This window comes from Sinohyriopsis cumingii, chromosome 3, assembly GCF_028554795.1.
Source record: "Sinohyriopsis cumingii isolate HCF-2022 chromosome 3, ASM2855479v2, whole genome shotgun sequence".
Lineage (NCBI taxonomy): Eukaryota > Metazoa > Mollusca > Bivalvia > Unionida > Unionidae > Sinohyriopsis > Sinohyriopsis cumingii.
The window spans coordinates 60,135,225-60,149,565 of NC_142963.1; the positions used below are offsets into that span (position 1 = coordinate 60,135,225).

The window sequence follows — 14,341 nt, forward strand, 5'->3', positions numbered from 1 at the left end:
GCTGGTAAACCACCTTACTCAAGAGAACATTTTTTGCTGGTAAACCACCTTAGTTAAAAGAACATTTTTTGTTGGTAAACCACCTTACTCAAAAGAACATATTTTATTGATAAATCACATTACTCAAGAGAACATTATTTGTTGGTAAACCACCTTGCGCAAAAGAACATTTTTGTTGGTAAACCACCTTACTCAAAAGAACATTTTTTGTTGGTAAACCATCTTACTCAAGAGAACATTTTTTATTGGTAAATCATCTTAATTCAAGAGAACATTTTTTGTTGGTAAACCACCTTACTCAAAAGAACCTTTTTTGTTGGTAAACCACCTTACTCAAGAGAACATTTTTTGTTGGTAAACCACTTTACTCAAGAGAACTATTTTTGTTGGTAAACCACCTTACTCAAAAGAACATTTTTTGCTGGAAAACCACCTTACTCAAAAGAAAATTTTTTGTTGGTAAACCACCTTAATCAAAAGAACATTTTTTTGTTGGTAAACTACCTTACTCAAGAGAACATTTTTTGCTGGTAAACCACCTTAGTCAAAAGAACATTTTTTGTTGGTAAACCACCTTACTCAAGAGAACATTTTTTGTTGGTAGAGCAGGTTGTAGGGTTCAAGTGATTAATCGATGTATCAATATTATTTCCATATCGATACTCAATTTTATACCAAGAGTTAAGAATCGATACAAAATGATCTTTACCCAGTACAAGTTACTTTAGTAGTTTTCCTTTTATTCTTTAAATTTGTCTGAGACAGCCATAGCAGGCAGATGCATTTATTAATAACAGTAACAAAGAAAAACTACTGACAAAATCCACTTACCTTCAACAAAGTAGGAAAAATACAAGGTGACTAACTTGTTTGGTTTTAAATCACCCCCACCCCCATTCTGGCCAATTCTATGCTAATTATTTTATCCTGTCATCATGCTCAACTATGGAAAATATAGATCAACTTAAAGAAGACATTCCAGATTTGTTCACTATGTATGATTTAAGTACTTGTCTGATCATTGAATTTGTATGCAAAGTTTCACTATTGCCTCACATCTTGTCTACTAGTATTGAATATTAGGGCTACACTTCTGTTGTTTTTGAGCTCCTAGATCTTGCAGTGGAGTTTTCCAGGACAGCCCAGGTTTGTTTTCATTGCTTAGTGAGACATTCCAAAAGCAGGTTTAAACCTTGAGATGGTATATCTATATGCTTGTCCCATATGGTATCACGGTACCAATTGTTTTTCCATATACCTCAATGCTAATGTTTTGTGAAATAAATATACTTTCTGTCCTACTTGGGCATGCATGTCACACGCTGTCATATAGAACAATGCTAGATTGTCAATTTGACAATGACATAACCAGGTACTCCATTGCATTTAAGAGAGATAACTCTACTGGAACTAGACAGGGGTAAGAGTTATCTAGTCACAACAAGCACATTTTCAGTCATGTGTACCATATTTTAAAAAAATCATAAAAAATACAAAATATGATCTAGATAGAAATTAACACAAGCTCACATGTTGCCAAGAGGCTCAACTTTTTTTTAAGCCAAACAGAAAGCACAAGTCTTACATAATGCACCAATCACAGCTAGTTTTGTTCTTTAATTCTGAATACAATGTTCCATACACCTTAAGCTCCGCCCACCTGGACTTGCGCAATTGGTACCGTTATACCTATAGCAAACCTTAATTTTTCCAATAATCTGTGAAATAGTTCGGGACTGTATAAGTAACAAATATACTTAGTCTCACTTGTGAAAAACAATTTGATGAGGTACTAACCTATGTCTTATATGAATGTGTATAGAAATGTCATTGAGCTGTTTGAACTATTGTTTTCATACTTTTGCTTCACCATCAAAATCATCTTTTGAAATAAAATGAATTCTTTCAACTATGAGTTCTATCTTATTCATATCAGCAATTATTGAACTTCACATAGGTGATATGGGATAAATTACATTATATCATATTATGTAATAACTAGGTCAAAGGTCAATGTACCAAATAGTATGCACCTGTCCTACTTCAAAATGTACAATTCACCTAAAAGAAAGGAATTTATATTTGTTTGGTAGGTGCAGAACTTAACATCAGAGACAGGTGGACATGACCCAATCTTATTATAAAGTATAAGCTTTGACCACTTTACACTATCTACAGATACAAGAGGTCACTAACCACCAGTCCTCACACAAAGGTCCACCTACCCATCCTCTTTGTAACACAAATAGTAAGCTTTCCTCCTTTGTAATGTGAATAAAATTGTTTCAATAAGCCAGTCAGTCACCAAATATAGTAAATCGCAGCTTCTAAGTGGTTATGTTTGGATTGGGAGGTGAAATTAGGGGAATAAAATACAGAAAAATGCCAAATATAAACACTAAGTATAGCACATCAAATGGAGTTAAAAACAGGAGGAAAGTGTTTATCTAAAAGGGAGAGGTAGCTTATGATAAAGGAATTAAAGGTGGCAAAGTCAGCAATGCGAAAAATGAGAAGTGAAAGTTTGATGACCTTACCTTGGACAAATATATGGGGCAGGGCCCAACAGGTCCAAGGACAGCCCAAAGGCCACTGTGCTATAACATCCCTTACAGGACCCAAATTTCAAGTGAAGTTGTGTTCATTTCCATCTAATATAAAAGGGTGAATAATTTAGATAATATAGATACATATAAAGTATATTTCTTCTACATAAGAATTTAATAATAATTGGCATAAGATAGAGAGAAACTTATCTCAGAGCCAAGCAGAACATACCTTATCAGTTTTTAAACTTGTAAACTTTACTGTGAGAAATTATCAAATTGCTTCTACTTACATTTGCATCAAGATTGAGGGCTAATATAATACTTCACAAATCTTCTCTTTATTTTCATAATCAGTCACTGAAAATGTGCGATTTTATTTCCTTGAAATGTTATGACTGGTGTAAGGGAGATAACTGAATGATATACATAAGGTGTGGTAACCTTGAATACATTATCCATGTAATATAGATGAGTTCATCAACAACCTGTATTAACTTCATTGCAATTAAATTATCTCAAAATACATTACTGACAAAGTGAGAACCTAACATTTAGGCTCCTATGTTTAGTGGAGACCTCAAGAGTCATGTAATTTTAATTTCTAAGATGACGCAGCTCTTTCATATCACATAGTTCATATTTTCTACAATGCCGGCATGTAGAGTGCAGCCTTCCATAACCATGCAGATATCATCTCATGCCAATTTGGATTCTTGCGATGGGATGCAAAGTTTCAAGAACAGTGTGGATTTGAATGGAATGAATACGCACTGTGTGACTAAAATGGTTATCATTCTGTAATGTTGGACCAAACATGGAAATTCCACAGGAGCAGCTTGACAGAAAGAAATAGGATTAATTGAAAGTCAATAGTAGATTATAATTGGGCTTATATAAGTGCCAATGGGAAATGCTGACTTAAGGAAACTGTTCTTGTTTGTTGGTATTCACTGCTACTTCAACAAAAGGGAATGCAAGAGAACTGAACTAACTACATGAACAATTTCAAAGCAGGAGAGTGTAAAAAAAAAAGGGACAATTAGAGCAGGACAATTCAAATCAAAATGGGAAGGAATACCAAATCCTTAATAAATTACCTAAAAATTATTCATGCCAGAACATCCCACATGATACAAGTGATCTATCTACAAGTGTACTTAGAATGTTCTCTATCCTGGTTTATGGCATGCCTTACAAGAACAAGATAGTTGTTTTTGTACACATGATTTTTCATCTTTTGCAGGTACAATAGCCAATATTTGGCCAAAATCAACTATATTATGTTTCCATAACTTATTTTGTTGCATGCATTCCAATCTAGGAGGTAACAGCACATACATAAAGGCATCAGGTAACACAAGTCTATATCTATCATAGCTATAGTTATCAAAAGTCCCCATCCAAAGCCATCTTGTGCTATTTTCTAAAGATTTCATACATTTTATTCTTAAAGAACTTTCAATATTTGACCAAAAGTGTTCAGCATACATTTGTTTTCCTACATCAAACTAGTATAGTTCATAAATGCCGCCCACATGTATGCGTTTCTATGGAAACACTGTGAGGCTATTCTTTCCTTTAGGTATCACGGTACCAATTGTTTTTCCATATACCTCAATGCTAATGTTTTGTGAAATAAATATACTTTCTGTCCTACTTGGGCATGCATGTCACACGCTGTCATATAGAACAATGCTAGATTGTCAATTTGACAATGACATAACCAGGTACTCCATTGCATTTAAGAGAGATAACTCTACTGGAACTAGACAGGGGTAAGAGTTATCTAGTCACAACAAGCACATTTTCAGTCATGTGTACCATATTTTAAAAAAATCATAAAAAATACAAAATATGATCTAGATAGAAATTAACACAAGCTCACATGTTGCCAAGAGGCTCAACTTTTTTTTAAGCCAAACAGAAAGCACAAGTCTTACATAATGCACCAATCACAGCTAGTTTTGTTCTTTAATTCTGAATACAATGTTCCATACACCTTAAGCTCCGCCCACCTGGACTTGCGCAATTGGTACCGTTATACCATATCAAACAACACAGCATTTCTTTTAACAATTGGCAGACAGAATTGCTAGAGCAAGAAGCCCCACCACTTTTTGAAAGCATAGGAAAGGAAATAATGTGAGAGAATGGATGTCTGTGTACCATGAATAGGTAACAAATATAAAACCATTATTTTCCACTGGATTAGTGTTCCGTGATGAAATACTGATGATAATCTGGAGTCATATTTTCAGTTCAACTCTGCCAACTTGACTCCTGTCATGTTTTGCTGCTTGCAGCATCACTTGCCCCCTTGAAAGTTAAACATTTGCTATAATTTGCTGTGTAACAAATAGCTATATACTTTTATTTGCCAGAATAATGACATCCAAAGTTACTAAAGAAAACATATAATTGAAATAGAGATGTTTACAATAAAAGATCATGCATTGAAGTCACCAAATTGATGCAAGACTAGATGAATGATTTTGCCAACTATCTCTTAACATTTGCATTGAAAGAGCTGATAACCAGTCTGCTAATTGTGGTGCTACATAACAGATGCAGTACATGGTTCCTATCTTTATAGGCATGGAAATAAATTTTTAAAAACAGACATTAAACCAGTCTATTAGAGAATTGAATTCAAAAGGTAAAACCATTTTGTACTGAATGAATATGAGCACATAAAATATTGGACTTGAGGAAGTTTTTTTCTTTGGTGGGTTTAGTGTCATTTTGCATCACATGACTGGCACATGGCAGTACTTTAGGAAGTTGAACGGAAACAGTAATCATTGTGAAAACTGATTTGCAGATGATTTTATTTTCACTCAAGTAAGGATAAAATGTAATACTTGAATAATTTGCTGCACTTTTCCTTTATGTATCTTCATGCATTTAACAAGTACAATAAACCATACATTATAGGGACATATTTTGTCCAGATGATATTAGCCATACATTATGGGGACATATTTTGTCCAGATGCTATTGGCCATACATTATGGGGACATATATTTTGTCCAGATGATATTGGCCATACATTATGGGGACATATATTTTGTCCAGATGCTATTGGCCATACATTATGGGGACATATATTTTGTCCAGATGCTATTGGCCATACATTATGGGGACATATATTTTGTCCAGATGCTATTAGCCATACATTATGGGGACATATATTTTGTCCAGATGCTATTGGCCATATATGATGGGGACATATATTTTGTCCAGATGCTATTGGCCATACATGATGGGGACATATATTTTGCCCAGATGTTATTGGCCATACATTATGGGGACATATATTTTGTCCAGATGATATTAGCCATACATTATGGGGACATATTTTGCCCAGATGCTATTGGCCATACATTATGGGGACATATATTTTGTCCAGATGCTATTGGCCATACATGATGGGGACATACACTTTGCCCAGATGCTATTGGCCATTCAGATGATTACTTTTTTTTGTATAAGTTGAACTTTGAATGGAAATATCTGGATTAAATGGGTTTGATAGTCATACATTTGATGGTATTGATAGTGATACATTTGATGGTATTGATAGTCATACATTTGATGGTACTGATAGTCATTCGTTTGATTATATTGATAGTGATACATTTGATGGTATTGATAGTGATACATTTGATTATATTGATAGTGATACATTTGATAGTATTGATAGTGATACATTTGATGGTATTGATAGTGATACATTTGATGGTATTGATAGCCATACATTTGATGGTATTGATAGTGATACATTTGATGGTATTGATAGCCATACATTTGATGGTATTGTTAGTCATACATTTGATGGTATTGATAGTGATACATTTGATGGTATTGATAGTGATACATTTGATGGTATTGATAGTGATACATTTGATGGTATTGATAGTGATACATTTGATGGTATTGATAGCCATACATTTGATGGTATTGATAGTCATACATTTGATGGTATTGTTAGTCATACATTTGATGGTATTGATAGTCATACATTTGATGGTATTGATAGTCATACATTTGATGGTATTGATAGTGATACATTTTGATGGTATTGATAGTCATACATTTGATGGTATTGATAGTCATACATTTGATGGTACTGATAGTCATACATTTGATGGTATTGATAGTCATACATTTGATGGTATTGATAGTCATACATTTGATGGTATTGATAGTCATACATTTGATGGTATTGATAGTCATACATTTGATGGTACTGATAGTCATACATTTGATGGTACTGATAGTCATACATTTGATGGTATTGATAGTCATACATTTGATGGTATTGTTAGTCATACATTTGATGGTATTGATAGTCATACATTTGATGGTACTGATAGTCATACATTTGATGGTATTGATAGTCATACATTTGATGGTATTGATAGTCATACATTTGATGGTATTGTTAGTCATACATTTGATGGTATTGATAGTCATACATTTGATGGTATTGATAGTGATACATTTGATGGTACTGATAGTCATACATTTGATGGTATTGATAGTGATACATTTGATGGTATTGATAGTCATACATTTGATGGTATTGATAGTGATACATTTGATGGTATTGTTAGTCATACATTTGATGGTATTGATAGTCATACATTTGATGGTATTGATAGTCATACATTTGATGGTATTGATAGTCATACATTTGATGGTATTGTTAGTCATACATTTGATGGTATTGATAGTCATACATTTGATGGTACTGATAGTCATACATTTGATGGTATTGATAGTCATACATTTGATGGTATTGTTAGTCATACATTTGATGGTATTGATAGTCATACATTTGATGGTATTGATAGTCATACATTTGATGGTATTGTTAGTCATACATTTGATGGTATTGATAGTCATACATTTGATGGTATTGATAGTCATACCTTTGATGGTATTGATAGTCATACATTTGATGGTATTGATAGTCATACATTTGATGGTATTGATAGTCATACATTTGATGGTATTGATAGTCATACCTTTGATGGTATTGATAGTGATACATTTGATGGTATTGATAGTGATACATTTTGATGGTATTGATAGTGATACATTTGATGGTATTGATAGTCATACATTTGATGGTATTGATAGTGATACATTTGATGGTATTGATAGTGATACATTTGATGGTATTGATAGTCATACATTTGATGGTATTGATAGTCATACATTTGATGGTATTGATAGTCATACATTTGATGGTACTGATAGTCATACATTTGATAGTCATACATTTGATGGTATTGATAGCCATACCTTTGATGGTATTGATAGTCATACATTTGATGGTATTGATAGTAGTTTCTAAGTAAATATTTACATTTAGTTGACATTTGAGTTGTTTAAGTGCAGAAAAAGTAGAATTAATAGAAAGATCATGAAGATGCAATAATTAATTGCTAAAATTCTTGGTCAATTGAATGTTTGTTTCATGTATTGGAGATCAGCTTGGACCATCCATGATGGAACGATAATGTAGGTATGATGGACTGTGTAGTTTTGTGAACACAAAGTGTCAACTTTGATTCAAAGTCTACCGTGATAGTGTATTTTATGTGTATTGTATTGGGATAAAGGTTTAAAAACTTAACTTTCAATATACCTTTACTTTTGGTTGTGTTTTTTCTGTTTTGTCTTTGAATTATTTATGAAAAATGAAGTAAAATGTTACAATTGGATGGGTTTCCTGCTTTCTATTTGTAGCACACTTTTGGGTAATTCCTAATTCTACAAAAAACTATTCATAGTTACAGTTTTGATGTGATTATTATGCAGATCAAGTCATTAAATAGACTTTATTTTCCACCATATAATCATTAAGAATAGTCATTAACAGATATCATTATCACCTTCATCCATCATGTATTTGTGTACAATATAGGGAACAGTTTACTTTTTCTGCAGTTTGAAATCATTTTCCTTAAGTTGTTTCTTCTCTGTTATAATACTGCTGTTCTTACATTCAAAACAATCCACATCTAATTCCTTTAATAAATTTGGTTCATTTGGTATAGTTTTCATTTTGCTGTTATCACACAATGCCAATAAATATTTTTACAAGTGTTTCCATGGCAGCCGTCTTAAAAAGAAGATGGTTTAGGAGATTTTTGGCTTAAAATCAATGAGATATGTTTAGTCAGGTTTCAGAGAAACCATAATAATCAAGCCAGAAATAGTTTGAAGTATACCACATTGTGTTAGAATGAAAATATACCATATAGAAAATATACCATATATGCTCACTTAAAGGACGAGTCCAACTGCAGATAGGACGGACCCACATCTGCCATCACATAATGCACTGGCAGATCTAGATCTGTGCAGGTTGTAAGGAACAATAGTAGAACAAACAACATAGGCCCTGATAAAAAAAAAAGATGCATTATATTATGGCAGATCATGATCTATGTTGTTTGCAGTTTGACTTGACTTGTAGGCGAGTATATACAGTATCCTGGATATATGACATTTATGGAGATGGTAATTGATAGCAATGAGGTTGTACAGTTCAGCAGTATACTTTGAATTTGTCATAGTATGTGGTTCGGGTTTTCATAAGTCATCTAGACTATATATTTTAAGTCACAATTGAAAACACACTATGCTGTGCTCACATTGAAGAACTGATAGCAATTGTAGTGAAACCTGTCTATTACAGAAACAAATGAGACTGCACAATTTTGTCCTGTACAGACAGGAGTCATTTTTATACAGATAAAGTGTCTAATTTTAATCAAGTAAAAGGGTTAATAAATAGTGTCTTTTGTGAACAGGTGGACTTTATAAGGAGGTATATGTTAAGTGATGTGTTTCACTTCAGCAGCATACTGAAAATCATAATTTGTGGTCTATAGGGGGTCAGCTGGATCATAAACTTGAAGTTGGACTGAAACATTATCCATGCTTCTATTTGACTCATGCACACACCACACTTTTAATATTCTATGCATAAAAGTTACACAGATAATTTAAAACCTGAGAACCACTACCACTATAAAATACACACGGTACTAATAGTATGGGAAAATGGGAACCAGCCTGGAAATGGGTGAACATAAAATAGAGTATATATGGGTTAGGCTGACCAGGATTGGTTAATAATGTAAGTTATGGTGTAGGAAAAAGAATCTTTTAAGAGCTTATCCTAGTTGTAAGTGAAAAAAAAATAGACATTGTTTTATTGATGGAATTTCAGGCCTTTAACAGTCTTGAGTTCTAGAACACTCATTACTAAAATCAGCACCTGACTCTTTGGTGCAGAATTGAAAGCACATGTTTCAAACACTTGCAGGCCCAGAAAATGCCACGGCTCATATCCTATCCTCTACACAGAAGCTGACATCCAGGTTTCATCTATACTGATAAATGTAGGTTTGATCATGAGCACTCAAACATTTTAAGTTATTGAATTTTTATTATCATGGTGTTTGGGAACTAAATTAGTACCGCGAGTCCTATAGACAGCCATAGCAATACAGTGTCTCCACATATGCAAGTGCAATTAACTTTACTATAAATGCAATCATATGGTTCTGTTTGTGGATAACAAGCAAAATTAATACATTTTGTAAACCACAGAGTGACTTTCAGTAGGATAATAAATGCATATTCAGATATCTCAACTGTAGCCAAAGGGGGGGTGTAGATTTGACTATGTTAGGTGGAGTGTTTAGCACTTTGTTTTATATCTAAGCGATGCATATATAAACTATATACAATTTACCATATATAGAGTAGTTACAGTAAGCAATATGATATTTCCTAGTTGTGTTTTGAAGCATAATGCTTCAGATATGATTACTTAGGGCTCTTTCACCATGCTTAATGGTGATGACCTCTCATGACTTTGCATCCACTAATTTCTTTCAGTGAATGTTTTGAAAGTTCATATTTTGCATTTTAATGGACTTATGTCTACTTTACTTTAGTTTTAAATTATACATATTCTGGTGAGAATTTTAGGTATTTTTTGTCATTTAAATCTCTTTCAGTAACAATACATGTACATATAGATGGTCACCTTGACCTTTTACTCATTAATTACATAATATGACAAGGCTGGTAATATATTTCAGCATTAAATTGAAGCAAATTTTCAAACACTATAAAATAAAATAAGCCTGAGGATTTAAGCTATAGGAGTTCTCTAGTTCATGTACAAATTTGAAAATAATATTTAGAAACATCCACTCTACTAAAACAAAAGAATGCTCATTTTCCTTCTATTATGTCTCCAATGTGATGGCAGAAGGGTGGATATTGACCGTATTTTCATCGCAAATTATTACAGTGTGATAGCACAGAAAGTATTGGAACCAGTCATGGTATTTGACACTTTATAATGGTTATGAATAGATGACCTGGATAGGTTTTCAGGTTATTACAATATCTCCATGTTGTACACATTCTTGAACTTTGTTAGTACAGTTAAGCATACACGGCTGGAGGTTGGCTAATGGTCAGTGTGTTATTCACATACAGTTGACCTGATTACATTTTTAGGTCATTACAGCATTTTCAGAATCTGTTGAAAACATTTTTGGACTTCTTGGATTATTTTGTTTTTTTTTACATAAACCTTGTCAGTATAATTAAACAGAAACTACTTGAGATTAATGAAATTTTGTTCGCTTATTTGTATTCATATTTAGATGTAACTTTTAGCACATTTTTAAAACTGTGAATAGTTTTTTAAACAAAAGCTTTTATTAAGCACAATTTAGCAAACCTCTCATGAGGTAGACAAATGAAATTTCATGTGCTTAGGCACAAATAGATGACCTGATTAAATTGTCATGCCTTTATAACATTTTGTCAATTTGTTCTTTATTTTTGAAATTTTTAGGGCATGGAGTTGGAGGCATGTTTTCCAAAATACAATTTTATTTTTGGGGGGCAGAAGGATGGGAAAGGAGATGATTTACCTAGAAGTATAGCAATTACACATTCAGGGTCCCCAAGTGGCCGAGTGGTCTAAAGCGCTCTCCGTTACGGATCACTGCCATCTCACCTCTGTCTGCGTGGGTTCAAGTCACAAATTCGGCCAATGTGGGTATGTGAGAAAGCTTGCCAGTAGCTTCTTGAGGGTCGGTGGTTCTTTCCCGGGATTTCCTGGGTTCTTCCTCCACCATTATTACTGGCCGCCATGTATAGCCTATCACGTGCTGAAAAATGGCATTAATCCCTATAATAACAACAACAGCAGCAACATTACACATTCACATGCAGTATGAATAGAAAAAACTCAGCTCAGAAATGAATCAGATGGTGTATAAAATAAATGTACATTTTGGTAAAATAAAACCAAAGTTTTGGTTTGAAGCACAAAAGATAATTTTTGCTGTAAGACCAAGTGAGCTTTTTGTATTGGTCATGCATATGTTCTTTGTCATTCTTTGTGCAGTGTGTGTTGTATGGCCATGAACTTTACTATTATCAACTTCTCAAAAACCAATTTCAAACAAACTTGCTTGACAGAATCTTGGCATGGAGGACTTTTAAGTTAGTACAACTGATAACAATCTGCCATCAAACATGGCAACCATTAATCTGCTATCAAACATGGCCACCATTAATAGATATTAAAAAACAAACTTGATTAAAAAAACAAACTTGAAAGAACTTTTTGCCTAAAACTGCTCACCAATTTTTGACTCGGTTTGACATAAAACGTCCTGGCTTTAAGAGCTTTCAGTTTTCTACAATGAAGCCCATCAGCCATCAGATAGTGCTGCCAGTATTAATAACATAAAATCCTTTAAAAGAAGTTTTCTCAAAAACTGCTTGTCAGATTTTTTTCACCAAATGTGACAGAAAGCATCCTGGCCTGAATGGCTTTTAGATTTGTGTGATTTGTGATTTGGATTTTTGACATAGCTTTAACAATTTTTCAGTCATATCACTACGATGTCTGCAGCATGGCAGTTTATAGTGATGTCTAGCACTGGGGCATCATACTGCAGACATGTGGCATGATGTCCCACCCAGTCACATTATCCTGACACCAGGCTGAGCAGTCCTAACACTAACCTCTTAATGCTGAGAGCCAGGCGAGGCAGCTGTTAGTACCATTTCTGCAAGTCTTTGGTATGATTTGGCCAGGGATCAAACCCATGACCTCCCGCATCCAAGGCAGACACTCTAACCACTAGGCCACTGGAGTGGTTTTAGATTTGTGCATGTAATGCCAATTTGTCATAACATACGGCCACTGTTTACTAAATACAGAATTACTTTTGAATTATTTTTTTAAAATACCATTTAATTTTTTTTCTTCAGATTTGGCAGAAAGCATCCTGACCTGAACAGTTGTACATTTTATACACATAATGACAATTTGCAATAAAATATGGCTGCCAGTGCTAAAATTAGAAAACTTTTAAATGACGTATAAAAAAAAAAACTAACAGCATAATTTTGATCACATTTTTTAGCATTCTGGCATGAAGGACGTCTAAATTTTAATAAATGATGCCAATCTACCATCCTGCTGTTACTGAAAATACTGTACAAGTTTTTATCATTGTTTTTAAAACACATGCAATCAACACCACTGAAAGAATTCCTAAATAAAACACTCTACAGACCCTGATTTCTCAGACAATTGCTTTTCTATTGACAGGTGTCAGCCAGATGAGTAATCTTAGACTCACTTGTTCCTTTTGCTTTAACACTTTAATTGCTAATGACAGGTTTTTATTACAGATGTCAAATTTAGGCTATAGGAACCCATGCACTGAATTTAACTTCAAATTCTTGAAGAACAGAAAATAATTCCTTTTTTTATGTCAGTATCATATTCATCCCATTATGAATTTTGTATCTTCTCTGTATCTTCTCACTAACTTCTAAAAGATTGCATAAAATGAATCTTAATTCAGGTCAAGGCTTTATATTTAGAAAACCTTGGTTAAATTTGATTTCAACATTTCTTGACAAAATTTGAGAAAGCTATGACTCCAAGTTGAATTTGAACTTTTCCCTTGCATATTGATGCAGGTTGTCTATGGTTACACCATATTGGTGGGGGCATCCATCGTGAATTGCCAAATATCTAGTTACATTAGAAAGCCATGTGGATGTAGTTACTTTGGGCACAAATATTTTTCAGATTGGGGTGATATTTATTAAAATATTTAATAATAATAATAATAATAATAATAATAATAATAATGACTTTATTTAAAGAGGGTAACACGATTAGCTAAGAATTAATCTACCTTGAGGCCCTCATACAAAGGAATTTATTTGAGCTGCATCTCTGAAGCCACTGGATATATTGGGTTTGGAAGAAGGAAATAGAGTGGACATTTCTAATCTCAGCTGGAATACTATTCCAGAGCCAAGTTCCAGAGTACTAGAAACTTTTTTTGAATAATTCCTTATTTAGTTTGTGAATGTTATACTGTTTGGTAGTCATCGATCACAGTTGGGGAGTATTACCAGGAAGCCCTTAATGGAATAATGATTGTAAATATTCAGGAGCACTATTATTGGATATCCTGTACATTAATTTGGCTTTTCTGAAACGGATTCGGTCTTTAATAGGTAATATTTTTAACTTACCAGCAACATTTTCCTTGCTTTCTTTCTGGATTGATATTAGCCCTAATGCCCTTTGTTGAATATGTGCCAGTTTGCTATGTTTGTATCATTTGAATTACCAAACTGTATTACATTAGTCTAAATAGGGTTGTATGTTATTATTATAAAATAGTTTTCAGTGCCTTTCATGGAGA

The 14,341-nt window shown here is 33.4% G+C and overlaps 1 protein-coding gene across 1 annotated transcript in view; it reads left to right on the forward strand.

The window, feature by feature from the left end:
* Positions 1–14,341, forward strand: part of LOC149802942 (protein ecdysoneless homolog) — a 105,843-nt gene that overhangs the window by 53,379 nt on the left and 38,123 nt on the right. The window lies entirely within an intron of this gene.